Source organism: Lagopus leucura, unplaced genomic scaffold (genome assembly GCF_019238085.1).
Source record: "Lagopus leucura isolate 7727_CA_CO unplaced genomic scaffold, USGS_WTPT01 Super-Scaffold_739, whole genome shotgun sequence".
Classification (NCBI taxonomy): Eukaryota; Metazoa; Chordata; class Aves; order Galliformes; family Phasianidae; genus Lagopus; species Lagopus leucura.
The window spans coordinates 6,709,180-6,726,928 of NW_024962255.1; positions in this window are offsets into that span (position 1 = coordinate 6,709,180).

The following is a 17,749-nucleotide window of genomic DNA, read 5'->3' on the forward strand; positions in this document are numbered from 1 at the left end:
GAAGCCTCAGCTAATGTGCCTATGGGAAGAAAGCAACTGGCTGTATATGGGATTTGATCCAATTGAATCATGGTGTCTGAAACCTCTCTCATCAGCTCACATTCCTACTCTTCTGTAAAAGATGACCAGACACTGCTATAGCAATACAACTCTCCTGAAGTCATTCTTTCCAGGACATCACTTATCTTCCATTAAATAGTAGGTCTACACATCTTTTTATTTTGCTCTTTTTTCTGATATTTAGCAAGCCTCCCTTCTGCTTTCTCCATCAAAACAGATTTTGATCATTCATTTTTCCAATTACTCCGTGCTCGAAATTTAGACTACTCTCTACAGCATCCTCAGTTACATATTATTCTTTCACCTATTGTTTTCTGAAATATCTTCTCCAGCCATAGGCTCTCAGCACCAACACTTACAATGGATGCTCTCCAAGAATTCTATTATATGTACTTCCTGTTTAACTTTGCAGTTTTATGATAAAGGACAAGATCTTCTCATGGCTCTTTCAGTTTTTCTCAATAATGCTGCATTTTTTTCAGAGCAGTTTTTTTGTAAGCAAGATGAGGAAGAAGTAACAGTACAGTGGATGATAGTTTCTACCTCTCACACTTCCTTTCTTCATGCTGAATTACATATCAATAAGGACTCACAAATTAAAACTGATGAGGAATTGTGACCTTCGTTTGTTCTACTCTGAGGGACAAAAAAACAAAAAAACAACAAACACACAACCCAGAATTCAGAGAATACATTTACAGCGGGTCTGTTATTGTGATTGTTTTATCAAACAAAGCATGCAGATGCTACATGGCCCCTTGGTTTCGAAAGGCCTGCTATCTGGAGAACTCATCACAGATGCCGCTAATCACTCCTGTAAAATTCAGAGGGGAAGATAAATCTCTTTTCCCTAACTGTACTCATTCCAGTCCAAAATTTATTTTTAAAATGTAAGCATTTGTGTTCTGGGACATAAAAACACTCTAAGCAGAAGTGGAAACTATAACTATTAAAGAAACAAATTATTCTAGCAAATGCATCTCCAACCACCATGACAGCTTTGCAAGTGATACTCGCTTTAAATGTTGTTTTGAGAAAATATTACCCAGAAAATATCAAGACTGTCATTCTACCAGTATGGCAAGTGTGTAGTGTCCTTGGATTAATAAGGCTTACAGCATTTGCTACTTCATTTTAGAGTTTTTTTTTTTTTTCCTGCTCACACCATTGTTTTCATTTTGCTTAAGATAGGTGTGCTGTTACTGCAAGTTGTAAACATCTTTTTAAGAAGCCAGTACTGTTGTTTTGAAGCCTAAAGGGTTCCTACATCAGATGAAATTTTCCAGGATAATCTGCTATGTAATATAAATTGCTTTACATGGATTGCATTTTAAATCTCATTTGACAGTGAATGTTTTAGAGAAGGAAAAAAAAGAGACTACTTTTTGGCTTAAACATAAACTACAACAACTTAAGTGTACATAATAAAATTTGTCCATTTATTCAACATGAATAGCTGGAAATAATTGTTCTGCTATGCACTGGCAGCTCTAGAAGTAGTAGAAAATTGGAAAGGAAAAAATCACAGAAAATCATCCACGCTCAGTGCTCAGCAGTTACCATGAAATTAATATCTAAGTGAGGTTTTGCCCAGTACAAAAACATTGTGGTAGACCACCGCAATCTTCTCAGAGTCCCAACTTCCACTTGTGCAGCTGTACAACTCTTCCTCTGGCTAAAGAGCTTCATGCTTTGACACTACAGTGAACACACAGCGCTAGGAGTTCAGCATACACACACTGGACTTCCCATAAGTTTTCTTGTATTTTAAATGGAGATTTCTACCTCGCAGCCCATTGTTCAGTTTACAAAGATATGCTAAAAGCCCAGTCAGTCCTGCAATTCTTCTTAGTAGACTCTCCAACTTAGCAGTCACATGTGAAGGAAGCAATCAACAGAAGTATGATGTTTGTGCAGCAAACAAGACCTGGATATCCTACTGCGTTAGCCACAGCAACAAAGCAAATGCAATGCACACAAGCGTAGTTAGAACACATGCAAAGGATGACAGCTCGTCGGAGTTTTGCTAGGATGATGTCACCAAGCTGTCCTGCTTCTGCCAGGTGGTGCTTAGATAAACAGGTGCTCTGGGTTTAGTAATGAAGAACTCTCATCCTGCTTGCAGTCAGGAAACTGTGGCTTCCCAGAGTATTTTTAAGTGTGACTGATCAGAAGTAAATCTAGTACAGATTTTAACCAATACTGTCTTAATCCTCAATCTCAACTGAAGCCTGCACTATTTTGAAGCAAATGAACATAATCACAGAAAAACTTCTTTTAAAGATTAGCAAGACAACTATCAAATGCTAAATGTGATTAAGGATACTCAATCCTTACGTGGATCCAGCCACGTTTGCAGATGGCCTAAGGAATAGGCTGCATCAGTTTCCTTACTGCCATCTAGAGCTATACAGATACTTTTACCCCTTACTGCTTTGCCTGTGTATCCAAAAAATGCTGAGGCAGTCTGGCAAAACATCTTTGCCCAAAGTACTCATTTATATAATATAGCTCATTTTTCTGTTCACTAATTCACCAAGAGCAAACCATTCTGACCACACGTTTGGAACCTAGAGCTATTCCGCTGATGTTCAATGCAGACAAAGATTGTTGCAAGGAGCTTTTCATACCCACTGTGTTCTGCAGCTGATGCTCACACTTCTTGTGTTCAGCTTTTCAGACTGCTCAGCTGAGACATGTCATCAGTCTGCATCCCAGTGGAATCAACAGAGAAAGGATGGAATGAACACATATGAGGAGGAAGGAGTGTGTTCTTTATGTAATAACTTTAGTTCTCACAAGTCAGTATTGACTGAGATAAGAGAAAGTACACACTCTACTCAGGTTGGCCTAACTTAGGCTCAGTAAACTCCACTCTTTTCAAAGTTGTAAGATTAGCCAAGAACAAAGTGATCTAAAGCAGACAGGACAGTTGTTTAATCTGAACGCTTAGGACTCAAAAATAAAAAATCTGACCCACCAGAAGTGTTCAACTCAAGATCTATTCTGAAATTACAAATCAAGGGTTTGAACTGATAGCACCAGCTGATAGCAGTAAGCTATGGGAAGAGGCCATAAGTGCTAGAACAGTTATACCCATTCAAAAGGAATTGCAGTAACATTGTTCACATTTACAAACCTCTGTGGGATGTTTATGTTGAAGATAAAATACTAAAATCAGAAATAACACACTAAGCAGGAATCAGCCATATCAACATATCACTGGAGATCACTTAAAAAAAAAAATTACCCTATGCTTCTTTAATATAGTTTTAATACATAAAGTTCTGACGCCCACCACTTGGCTGCATACCTCATTTCTTATTTAGACATAAAGGTACTTGTGATCATTATTATTTTCTGTTTGAGCATATCTAGGCATGACAGAAAGGAAGACGAATTAAAAAAATTTTACTCAGTGCAGTAAAATTATTTTCCACTTGCATCAGCAAAAGGTACAAGATAGTGGCAGTTAGAATTGATACCCTGTTTAGGAAACGTAGTGGTGCATAAAATGTATTACCAGCAGCTCAAAGCAAGACATTATATTCCATAGCAAGGTAAAGATGATGTACTAATGACTGTGACTAAATCTTGACAGTCAAATGATATCTTCTCCTCATAACAGTCTGTGGCATAATGAGTAATCAGAACAGGAGAGGAGTAATTTTATGTTTTATCACTTGCCCTAGAAGTACTTTGGATGGACTGAAGCGTACTGACGTAGAAATGAATGTGTGGCATTAATTACCCTAAGTTTGCATTGGACATGCAATTCCCATATTTCCATTCTGGTTATGAACAAATCCAAGAAGCTTTTAAAAGTTTTAAAAACTTCTAGCTTCCACTAACTTAAGATATTATTCATACCTACTTCTAATTAGAAATTGCCTTACTCATGAGAAGACAGGCAGAGCTGCTCTGTAAAATCAAAACAACTGCACAGACAATCCCTCTGCTGCAAAAGTGCTTGGCAATGACAGGAATGGGGTTAACTCAACCCAAGAAAGCCTTTTCTGCCTTTTTTTAGTGTTCTGCTGGCACTTCTGGAATTAGCGGGTAGGGCTGTGATGGATTTGGGGCAAGTGGAAACCTGTTGGTGGACATAAATTGGACTCGATGCATATGGATCCCCTCCAACTTGGGTTGTTCTGTGATTCTGTGATCACATAATATATATTTCTACTATGCACCGTTAGGGCAAGCATAGAATTCTAGAGAATGATGCTTGATTCTGTACAAAGATCTTCTTTGAAGGAGTAACCAAGTGCCAGCCAGCACGTGGTTTCTACGTGACTGGGGCTGAACACTTTTAATTGCGCTAAACTAGGCTAAACATAAGATACCTTCATGTTATTGCACAAAATTTACAGGAGGAAGGAAAGGAGGAGAAAAAGAAAGCAGAACAGGAATTTGGATATTTATTCAAGCTGATAGTGTTCAAAAGTTCCAGTGAATAAAGTAATCGGCAGAAAAAAAAAAGATTATGGCACTATAGATAAATGTTCAGCCTCCAGACTGATGCATCTTTCCAGATCGATAACTACTTTTAATGCTATTGACGTGCTAGTCTATTTACAAATACAGTTCTAGTTTTAAAGGCTGTTTAAGAAAAAAATATGGTGCTTTGGGAAGAAGTAAGCTGGTAGCTTGCACATGCAGGTAAATGTAAACCATGCTAAAAGATAAATCAAATGAAGGTGGTTGATCAATCTTTAGCACCCTCTACCTAAAAGGTCACCTCTTTTTTAACCAACAAGAGAGATTTCTAAGGCCTACAGAAGTACTCCAAATACTGCATTGGCTGATTCATCTTGATTAAAAATATGCATACTATATTCTTACGTAAAATTTACAAAAATGTTACAGCCCTGGATATTCTAGTTTGTAAATTCTAAGCCTTCTATAACACCACAGAATTCAAAGCACTGCGTAAGGGAAGTGGAGGCATAACATCCTCTGTCATCTTGGTTTCCTCTGTTTTCCTTTGTCTGCTTTTGTGCTTCTCTGTCACACGGCAAGTACAGTCTCTAGACAGTTTAAGTCTTCCTAAACTATTGCTATCATCTCCACACCCTGTCTGTGTGTTTTAACTGTCATCTGCAGTTTTCCCAGATGTCTTTGTATAGCAGAGTTAACTTCCTCCATCCAGCACTGTCACTCCTTCAGAATATTCCCAGTCTTTTCTAATTATCATCTGCTCTGCTACTGATCTTACACCTCACTTTATACAAGCTGCTGTTTCTCCTGAGCATCACAAGATGCAGGCCAGTGTGTCTTCTCGCTTGAAATAAAGAGAGTCATATTTCTGGTACTTCAACATGCACTTTTCCTTCACATAATTTCTGTTCCTCCATTTTCTTGAGGGAAACATTCATAGAAAGCACATCCTAATCTGCTAATTTTCACAATGAATACATTTATGTGCTCATAAAAACAAGAAATTATTACTGGAGTACATTTCACTGCCAGTAATTTTTAATTCAATGAGAAATTACAAGTGTGTATAGATATATATACATACACATATATATACATGGACATATACATTAAAGTCTTGTAACTGCATTATCATCTTTTGTCTTTTCCCTTCTGTTTCTACAGAATTACATCTATCCGTGCATCTTACAGAAATTATAAAAATATATTTTGCTACAAGAACAGCTACATGTCTAGCAACCGAGAGATAAATTGCTTGTGGTTCACTTCATACAGTTCCATGTTTTCTTCATTACAATTGAAAATCTTGTGTTTGTTCATTGAGGTTAAAAATGGTGGTGGAAAGGGTAAAGACAAGAGCTCAACCTCTCACTTTTTATTGAGGAGCAACTGTAAGGCATTATTAATCAAACAGTAAAACTCAAAGTTGCTGCCAAAATCTAGTAGGGAAACTCATGCTTGTAGATAGAGTACATATACTTTATAATCCTAATGTTTCATCCATTTTATCAAAGTTTTGTCATTTTGCTCCTTTGACTCATACAAAAAAAAAAAAAAAAAAAAAAAAAAAAAAACCTCTTGATAACAAACATAAGAGAAACATTACCCTGGTTTAATCAAACTGGAAACTATAGAAAACTATTTATAGAAAATAAATTCTTGTTTGAGCTCAATTGCTTTTACACTGCACAATTAGATCATTATCGAAATTGAAAATTAGGAACATGGATGCATTAAGCAACTTCTCCCACAGTCAAAACACAAGTTTTATCACTTTAATAAATTCAGATAGCTTTACTTGGACTTCCACTTCTGTATGATTTGTAGAACATTGTGGGGGTTTTTTTGTTTGTTTGTTTGTTTTTGTTTTTTAAATGAGGTATTCAAGAACATTTCCATTTCCATAGGTTAGAAAATGCCAACTTAGATGTAGCTAAAGCACTACTCTGCTGATCTGACAAAAAGAACCATCCATAATTAGGACCACTTTACTGTTCTTTCCTTCATCAGATAGAGACTATTTGACCCAAACAACTCTTACCTGTCAATTGAAAGTATTTCCTGTATTTGGATGTCAGTGCTTTTAATGTGAAGAGGATTCACAGTATTTTCCTTACCTACAATTATGGCATTATAAATCTTTTTTGGAGGAACACTATCATCTGTCAACATTAGAAGGGAAAAGGAAGACAGAGAGATTGACAACAAGGTAAAGCAGGGAGAAGGATGATGATCTGTACAGCACAAAGAGCCAAAGACAACTGCATACTAATTAATAGTGCTACACCTATAATTTCATCCTGGCAAGACGCCTCCCTAATTTGCTTTGATCTCTACTTCCATACTTACTATGTTGCTTATTATTTCTTCTGTACTTCAAAATTCATAATCTGTACTGCAAGAGGTACCTCTGGAAGAAGAAGGTAGATAGCAAAGCTCTTATACTAATGCAGTGACGGACCCAGAAGCAACAGCCAGTTTGGGTTGCTGACTACCTGCCAATAGGAGATCAGAAGATTCATCCTGCTCTCCAGGATAGTTTGTTTCCCTTGGACACATAAGCAAAGACAGAGTGGCATCATGCTTCAGAAAGCCACCAATACAGATGATCAGGGAGCAAATTAAAGAATTCTTCACAAACCATATCAGACTACAGCACAAAGCTTTACTTCCTAAATCTCTGAAGTTCAAGGTCCTTCCACAGCTCTTAGAAAGGCAGAGCAGTCTGAGTTAGAAGATAAAAAGTCTGGAGTCACAGGAGCCTGCCTGGTTTTTATGCCACAAACAGAGCCAAAAAGGCAGAAAAAGAAGTATCTGCAGCTTTTGTTCTCTCCTGCTTGAGGCAGAATTTATTCAGCTTTTCCAAAGAAGCTGAGGTCAGTCCAAGAAGAAACACAGTATCAATGTACTTAGCTCATCCATTCACTAAGTCCCTTCTTGTAATTCTGCAGGAGACCACTAACTGCTACTCCCACTGATAGTGACTGATAGCTATATGAACACAAACATCTCTTCATGTCCTTCAGTCATCATCCTTCTTTTATTCAGGGCCCTCTGTTACTGCCAAGCAAGTGCAGCCAGAAAAAAAGAAATACAAGGTTTAGGAGAAAAAAAAAAGGATTAAGGGTCTCTCTAGCAACTTTGTGCTATTTTTTTTTCCCCAATAAAATACAAGTTACATATCTGATTCCTCACAAATCAACTGATTAGACAGACTTTACATTTAGAAATTCAATTCTTCACCTCCCCCCAGCCCTTCAGTTAGTAAGATTTGAACTGGGACAAAGTGCCTGGAACTTCCTATCCTGCAATAGCATTCCCTTCCCCTTCCTCTTGGAGACGAGTACTTTAGTGCTCCTCAGAAATGTTTTCTGATAAAAGCATTGTGAAAACTGAGACTGAGCTTGATGAATCACTGTTTTTCCACTCAGTATTTCTTAACCGCATCTACATCCAACATTTGAATTTTCTAGTGCAGGGATTGCTGTTTTTATCATTTAAATGAGGCCCCAACTGTAAGTACAAAGCACATAAATAACAGTAGATTGGAGAATGTCATGAACAGATTTGTTTGTTTTGTTTTTGTGTTTTGTTTTTTTTTTTAAAGACTCTCTTATATGTGAATGATAAAGAGGGCTGAATTTCATTCATTTCCTCTTTATTTCTCTCAAGATTACAATGCACTTAAAAAGTGGCAGCCAGCAACAGCAGGACAAATTTGTTTTGTGACTGCACTCTTCAGAAATGTGCTGAAGTGAGTGGAAAAACATAATGAATAAAAAACAAAAGTTTCCCCAAAAGATAAATAAGAGGAAACTTCACTGCTTGCTATTTCTTTTAAATTATTATTTTTTAAAATTTATTTTTAAACCAGCTTGTTTTTCCTGGAACACTGACTGATATTTCCAGTCTTAAAAAAATATTTCTCCCCTTACTAATTGCCTTAATTTTTTCTTTCAAGATTCGTCATACACTTATCAATTCATTTATCTGTGCCAGCAATACAGAACACTGTACTGATGCTATTTTTCTGCTCTTGACTTCCACACCACCTACACTCCTGACTGCAAAAGGTGCCCTGAGAAGAGACTGCAGGTTGCAAAAGGAAGTGAAGTTTCACTTCATCAATTTCTTGTGATATCAATAGGACTCGGCATTATTCAGCACGTTGTTATGCATACTCACACACACATAAGCTTTTCATCTACAGCCTGCCCAGAGCTCAGCTGAGTTTGTACACAGGGGCTGCAGAGAGCACTGGGCTCCAATCATTGTGAGCCTTGAATGCTTTAAAACCTATCAGCTCGACACCGGCTTGCAGACCAGGACTGTGTCCCAGCTCAGGGTAGGTTTCTGCTTGCTTACTAGGAGGTTTCCTGCATGATTGCTGTGAAAAGTTACTGTTCTTGAGTTCATGCCTTCCCTCAAAGACTAAGTATTATCTCCCCTTCCAAATATATTCTGCATTTCTGAAGCACAACCAAAACATGACAGGCAACTATGACACTGTACTGACCTTGAAATAGCAGGCAAGTTAAAATCAAAACTCAAAATATCACAAGCCTGACGATTTAAAGGACACTTAAAGGGTGATGTTATTTCTGTGTGGAGATAAACATACTAGCTCCCAGAGAACATCATCAATCTGAACTTTTGATGGGGAGCATGGATTAGAGGATGTGCATCACGTTCTTAGTGACACATAGCCAATGAGCAGGCAGAGCATTTAATCGAAGACATGAGCCGCCTGGTCTTGTTTGCATCCTATCAGTGAGTAATAATCTATACCTTCAATACACACCTCCTACTGCACCACATACTTCACATAATCCTTGTGGCTATTGCAGTCTTCAAACACGTCCCCTGCACTAAATAACCACAGCTGATTTCCCTCAGATGTAATGGGAAGCTCAGAAGCAACCAAAGCTTTTGTTGCTGGAATCTTGACACTGGTGCTGTAGAAAAAATGGCATGATACCAATAACTTATGTATGACATTTATTTATCTGTATTTATGTATTCATTTTTGAACTTAGTGCAATAGTGCCAACGACGAAATGGTAATGAATTCTAGTTTATTGAGTGTTTGCACCACACAGCCCAACCTTCTAGCAGTATAACTAGCCCTTAAAGAGTGGTTTCTGAAAATGATGTTGAATAATTTATTTTCCTACCTTTTTTTTCCCATTTTTTTCATGTTGCATCATGTTGCTCTTAGACCGTCCCATCACCACTGCAGTTCGGCAGATATGTGAAAACAATTTGACATCAGCTGCAAATAGACTGTAACAGGTGTATTGTTTTCTTTTCCTTCTGACCAGTACTGTTCATTCACTGATGTATTCATGCCCTCATCAATGATTTCAGCAAAGTGAATATGAGCACATCCCTCCCTCCTTTCTGCTTTCTGTATTGCTCATGTACCATTCACAGTCACATATTAATTCACTAGTCCTAATTTTAACTGACAGAATACAGCAATATTTCCCACCATGTTTACTATTACTATATATACATATTACTATTACTTATCTGACCCTTAAGAGCTAAAGAGTTGAAGATGGAGCAGATGATCACAGGAAGAGAAAGAAGCCTTGACACTTCAAGACTAAATGTCAATACACACCTCTGGACTCAGACATTTTCTCCTAGCCCGATTCTTTCATATATGTCTAGCACTGATGATTTTGCATCTTTCTCTGAAGTTCCCAGTAGCAACTTCTTCTCTTTCTTATCAAGCTGCCAGACAATATACCAATGTGTGGTCTAGAATAGCAGTTTCCACCCTTTAGTTTTAGAAAGCCCACACAAATTTGAATTTAACATCAAAAGCATCATGTTCCTCTTAGACTGTCCCATCACCACTGCAGTTTGGCAGATATGTGAAAACAATTAGACAGAAAATATCAATTCACCAGGGAATCCATGTGTTGTGGCAACTCACATAAATAAGACTATGGGAACCTGAATACATAAATTCTCCTCATCAGCAGAGGGATTACTGTAGATTTGTCACAGTTTTTGGACCTGGCAGAAAGGTGAAGCAAACCAGAGGTGACTGATTCAATATCACAATGCCCAACTCCAAGTCATCTATAGCAATGCCTTAGTCCAAACTTCCATTTCTTCTTCCCTCTCAGAACAAGAGGTATGATGCATGAAATACGGTTAATCCAGAGATTCCTCTGTTTTGGGTTTTTTTTTTTTTTTTCCTTTTTGTGGCAGAGAAGTAGTTAAAACTTTTTATCTTCATAGCTTATATCTTTAGGACGCTCACATATCAAAAAATCATTAATGTCTTGAAGAAAAAAAAAAAAAAAAAAAAAAAAAAAAAGAAAGCATGCTGCAGGATTAAAAACAGCACCAAAAACAGCTTTCCTTTTCCATGCTTTCTTTTCTTCCCCAGTGGCCAATATATGCAGCTCCTTTTATTTACTACTGCACACAGAAACTCAGTTCTGCATATTATTCTCCCATTTAGCATAAAGGTAATAGATTTATATTTCATTATATTCAAGCTGTCTAGCTCTACAGAAGATAATTTTTGCTAAATTCTATTATCTCCACAATTTAATGATTTTTAAGGAAAAAAAATAAAGTTAAGAAGAGATAGAGTTATTTTTCCCTTAAGAAAGCAACAGAATAAAGAATAGAGCCTCCTCTTCAGGCCCCAGCTTAACTCAACTAATCCAGACCTATTCTGGTATTTTCAGTATCTGGAAATCAGCACTAATTACAGCCACTTTCCTCCTCAGAACTACAGTACAGAGAAAAGAATGGGAGAGGTGCAGACCAACACAGAAGCTATTTAAGAGTAGCAGACAGGATTAGTGTTGTTCTGAAGGTATTCATGCAACAGGCATTGCAAATATCCACCTGTTTCAATAAGAGGGTGTTGATGCAGAACAGACAAGCAAATCTATGCTGAGTAAAGTTAAATCCTAAAATGTTACAAGATGTTAGATGTGTTTTTATTTGCTACTATCATTAGGAGCAAGATTATTTCACTAAATAATGCTAATGCATTCAGGTGTGTACTGTACAAATACCTTTGTGTACAGTGTAAATCTTGTTCTAAAAAACCATGGGCTTCTAGCAAATATTCGGTAAGAAAAGGCTTCCCCCTTCTTGCACCCTAATATCTTCGGAAACGTGGGTCACTACTGTTTTTTGTGGAAATAAATCGAACCTTTAAGAACAGATTGATGACTAGAGCCAACTAGAATACCATCCAGCTACAGAAAACTGGTTCAAGTTGGGATCATACAGGAATTTCATAAATTTTTGAAAGTCCACAATAATTGAATCTGCTTCTAGTTGATTTCTAGAGATCACCTGGTCACAGTCTGCACTGATGCAATAGGCTGGAATTCCCCTTTTGCCGCTCCTTTCTATTGTAAGCACACAGACCTCCAGCCATACAAATTGCTCAGCTCACAACTCAGAATCAATGTTTGGCTGAAAATGGAAAAAAAAATTGCTTCCATTTGAGCATGGTAATTCACCAAACTTCCTGTTAGCGTTAATAAGTCAAGCCATGAAGTTTTATATCATGCTACATCACAACTGTGCTGTCGTTCAGTTAACAGTAGGGTGTGACTTATTAATATTATCTAAATACTCAAATCTAGTTGATGTCAGCCAAATCCTACTGTATACATTCAGGTAACAAATACATATTAAATCACACTCTAAATTTTAGTATGATTCTGCAAATATCAGTTGGCATTATTTTCACAGCATTCAAACCATGGAGTCTGATTGTACTTCATTTCTTTCAAATGATTTACATAAAGCTCTTAAAAAAACCCTGAAATTAAAAAAAAATACATTTGTGATCAAACAGTCTCATGATGCTCCTCAGCAGCTAGCTCAGTATTTTCCTATAGTTAATACCCAGGTACCTCCAAACCTAATTATAGGAAGAATATCATGAGCTGTATTTCTGGAATGTATGCCAGTACACAATCAATTGCATATGCATTTCTTGGACTCCACTTCCATTGTATAATTATTGCAAGAATTCAATAAATGTTTCAATACAGACATATTACCTTCAAAGATAAAGCAAATACACAAAATTATCCCATTCTGTGCTTTTAAAAATCTGTGACAAGTTTTGAAATTGCAGCACTTAACAGAACTAGAAAAAAGGAAGCAATTAACTTTTATCTCCATGAGTAGAGTGCAGAAGGGTATGTCAGATTTCAGAGAGATTTTTTGTTTGGTTAGTTTGGGGATTTTTTTTGTTTATTTTCTTTACAGGCAAGTCTTCAAATGCCTGACAAGCTTTCAGACAGCTCCTCTGCTCTTACCTAAAGGATTTGTACTGGTAACTCAGGGCTTCACTGCTCACTGCAGTAAGACCATGACTTTGACAAGACACTAAAAAAAAAAAAAAAAGATAAAAAGTTTCACCACTAAGCATCTTCTGGATATTGCGTTCCACAACAGAGATTAGTTACTCCATTGAGTTAAGACAGAGCTTTAAGACAATTAGTGAGTTGGATTGTGTTGTAGGAGTGCTGCACTACCTGATCCCAGCTAGCCAAGGGGCTCTCTCTAGAAAGTATTTGCAACTTGTTTGCAATTTGTTTCTGAAACACCGTGCTTGAAAGATGGCCATAACAACAAGCATACGTAGCCTCAAGCTCAACCCATATGAAGCCTTGTTTCAGCAAGTGCTGTCGATGTTCTGCCATATTAAAAGCACAATCATACTAACATGTACTACTTGCAGCAGCCTAGAATTCTTCATAAGCAGTTGTATTAATCACAGATGCAGTTACCTCAGGTGTTGTTACATTGCACATTTCAGTGATTGCACTCACTTGTATATGTCACATGTTCCTTGCACTTCAACACCAAAGGCACTTGATTCCATTATCTGCCATAACCACGTGCAGCTTTGCAGAAATCCTCAGAAGATCTCTTTGTGGCTTTATGAACAAGAAGGTACATTATCTCATCCCAAAGAAGTGGACCTGCAAATTGCTTTCTTTTCAGACACCTGGAAATACTAGAATGATACTCTGCCTGCAACAACATCTAAATAACATCCCAGCCAACCTCTGCCTTCAAGAGGCTGTTTGCAGCTTGTTGAATGAAGTACAAGATGACACCTGCAGGATAACACAATATTTAGTGCTCACATTGGGATCTTCATGTTTCCTTCTGTGAAAAAAAAGGATGAAAACCCAACACGCCACCAATACTCCTCAGCCCTTTTAAAGCATACCAACTGCTTTGATAAGAGATTAAGAATGTCAGTTAACTCATGCTTGTCCTCACTTTCCAACTGTGAAAAGTTTACATGGGCATTTAGTCAGGAGTCTACCAGAAGGACTACCATGAACACTCTGAATATAAGGAGAATAATAGAAAAATCAAATGCAAACAGAATTGGGAATCACTGTCCTTTATTTTTACTGCAGGCAATGGGAGAGATAGCAGAAATCTATTTCACTTTATTTTTTTAAACAGTGATTTCATCTCAGCATCCTTTTATGTCCTTCCCTCAGTCACTCAGTAAGAACAATGTGGACTTGCAGAATTAAAAATAGTTTCAAGTAGCAAACTCATAATTACCTGCCCCTCATTTTCTACAATATTCTTCTTTACAGAAAAGAATAACAGCAGAGAAACAAAACAGCAGGCTCTATTCAATAGGAAGCTTTCGCAGGAACAACTGGACATTTTACAGAATATCATATTGGTTCCCTCTCAAATGTAAGGGACATGAAACAAGGAGCACGTGACAGTAAATAGTCCACGGACTGAACAGCTGAGCAGGCTGAGGTCAAAAGGACATGAATGCATTGCAGATTTCAGGGTGTCCAGCAGCCCTTCTCCTTAAGGAAGAGGGTAAATGGACTTGGCAGCATCAAGGGTGCAGGCTGCTGGGAGAGAGACCCCAGGAAGCTGGCTTTTCCTAAGAGGGGAGCTGATACAAGCCCCTGAGTCATCTGCACAACAGAGCAGTTTGTCTAGATATTTCTGGTCTTTCCTCCCAGAAACAAGCATGACATCCTGTGTACCTTACAAACTAGAGAAATTATCAGGTAGAAAATTGAAGAACAAAAAATATATATATAATCAACGAGAAGATGTAGGAAGAAAATGGGATTAACCTACTGCATACAAGAATGCTCCCGAAACAAGCTGTGACATGCTCCTCATCGTGCTGTAAGGCAGTGCTCCTCACTGTAGAGGTGCAAGAAACTGCTAGTGAGGCAGAGTCAAAGCTCAGAGAGATATGAACCAGCCACCAGCTGGGCCACAGTTTAATCTGGCGAAGATGCACCCTTTCAAGCTTGGAGAGCCTTGCTACAAAAGTACAAAAATGTCCAGCAAGAGTCATCCAGTATTTTTACTTTCTTAAGTTTAAGGCCTGTGTTATCAGCTGGTGATATCCCAGAGGTGCATTGAACTGCTGCAAACCACGCACGGAGGAGACCCCTGATTTCCAGACTAAAGTTACATGGGTTTCTACCAGGATGGCAAAGTTGTCTCTAATATTTCATGTTCTCTAAGACAAAAATATGAAAGAAAAACAATCTTCTGCTAACTTCAGGAAATAATATCACCTCTTTCTGAAGAAGCTAAAGATTTGTTTTTAGTCAAGAGGTCTGCAGCTAGCTAGAGAACAGAAACATTAGATGAATAAATCATTATCCAGTAGAAAACCTGCTTATGGAAATTAGAAAGTTTTATAGAAACTTTTATGACAGCAGATTTGCACTTCAACAGAAGCATCCTGACTCTGATTTGGGTAATCTGTATTTATTACCGTTTCTTATATTTGCCATTTAAATGAAACAACTGTTCTAGCCATTTCTTTATGATGGAAAGTCTTCAGAAGCCCTTCCCATAAGGCTGTGCTTCTTCTACTGTATCCAACATAAGCTTATTGTACACTGCAAGGGTAGGTGAAAATTTCTTAATAACCAGGTCAAGAAAATTGCTTGTTCTAGTGGTATGTGAAAGGGGCATCTTCATCCTGGGGAGAATTTGATGGCAGAGAAAGCTCTTTAATACTGCAAACTACTACAGGATAGGGCTGAAATAATTTAACCTGAATCTGGGCATATTCAGACAATAAATAAGAAGTGTATGTAGTGATAAGAGGCGTCAATGGTTTATAAAGGGTTCTCCATTGCTGATCACTTTAAAATTATGACTGTGTAGGCTTAAACACAATACCTTACTTTAGTCAAGCAAAGAGGTTGGATTTAAAAGCATGTCTATGGCACACATTAGCAAGAAAGGCCACATTACATAATCACAGGTCATTTCCAGGTCACTTATGACCTTAATACTTACAAATCTATGACATATTTTTCACCTTAATTCTAAGACAAGGTCAGAAAAGTTACAGACTAAATTAGCTCTTTTACATGCAGTCACATGGCCATATGTTCCTGGGTTTTTCATGCCAAAAATATTCAGACATTTGCTTAGAAATCTGCTTTCAAACTGTACATATCAGCTAAATTAGCCCACTTGCTGTATGTGCTCATTCTAGTTAACAAAGAACACTCCACACACACACACAAAACCTGTTCATGACTTTCCTGATCTGAAAATAAGTGGAAAATATGTCAAAAATAACAAGCCCAGGAAAACTGCAGTATAATTCTGACCTGGAGAAGAAGATGGTTACATGTGTCATCATCTGCTCCTTCACCATTCCTGATGTAAAAATGCAGGGATTAACTCTTTATAAAGGGAAATTTGGAAGAAGAGCACTGTGGATGTCTATATACCACAGTCAAATATAATTCCCAAGTGCAAATATGCCATAATGTAAATCTCTTAATTTAACAACAGGTAAAGGCTTGTATTTTACAGTCAGGTAGAAAACTCACAAAAGAAAAATCTACTAAGAACTTTTAAAATTTAAGTCAAGATTTCACAGATTGTTGGAGTCCAGGTTATTTTCCGTGGATGGCAGCATTGTAAGTTTGCTCTATTCTTACAACTCTTTTAATACTGGTGATACTTATTTGCTTTTGAGTAAAAGAATACTGAGCTAGCTGGACCTTTAGTTTGACTCCACTTTCTTCTGTTCTTAGGCAAGGGATATTAATCTGCATTAATGCAGGCATAAACATGTATCTTACTGCATTATTGCTCCATCCTTCCTAGCTTTTGCAAATATTTTTCTGCAGCTATTTATGTAAACTGTTGAGTTTTTTTTTATAGTTGATTCGGTTATTTTTCCATTTTCTTAGTTAATATCATGTAGAGCATCTCAAGACCTGCTATAGAACATACACATATTGCATCTATGAGGAAGAAGCAAGGCAAAAGTTAACAAGGCTAAAATTAAAAATGGAGCATATTGCTACTCCAGAGTTGTGTCTGCACGTTTGCATCACAACTAAAATTCCTTTGGATTATGGTGACTCCAGGATGTTTGGATTCTACTATTGCAATGTAACACCTATCAGCCCATATACTGTAGAATGTTGTTTTCTGTATGTGTTCCAGAGGTATTTGGCAACTGTACTTTTGTGTTCATTAGTAGGATGCTTACCTTTAAGTCAGAAACCTTTGTAGTATAAACATTCATAAGTAAGTAGTGACTTAACTTAGAACAGCAAAAGAAAACAAAAAAATATAAACTTTTTTCAAGTAGTCAAAATGCAGCAGCATACCAAAAACTAACAAACTTGATTTTGAAAAGAAATTTCTTCTATGGCTTTAATTTACAGAAATTAAGAAGAGGTACCTTGTTTGAGCTGAAATCAGTAGATCTCTGGTTGACTCTTGCATACTTAGCTGTCTTTTCACAGAAACAAAAAAGGCAATTTTTAAAAAGTATTTCCCCAGGTGATAGCAAAGTGCTTGCTTAACTAACGTTAGAAATCATACTAATTATTTGCCACAGTTATTGCAGCTTTAAGAACATTGATAGCTGTACTTAAAGCTGTAGCAGTTATAAAAATAAACATGAAAAAACATTATGTGGTGGGTAACTGTATGAAGAGGAAGGAAAGGAAAAGGCTTACATGATGCTTCTGAAACAACACAAGTATGCATCGTCCTACCTTTCTGCCCGGAAGAATTAGAGAACAGGGATATGCTATAATATTAGCTGGAGAATGAGAACCCTGTATTCAAATATAGTATTTTGATTGTGTTAACAGAAGCAGGAGCAAATCCAGGCAGATGCAGAGCGCAAAACAAAACTATGTACTGTAGGGTATCCAAAGCTCTTTAAAAATTAATCTTTTCTCCTCTGAAA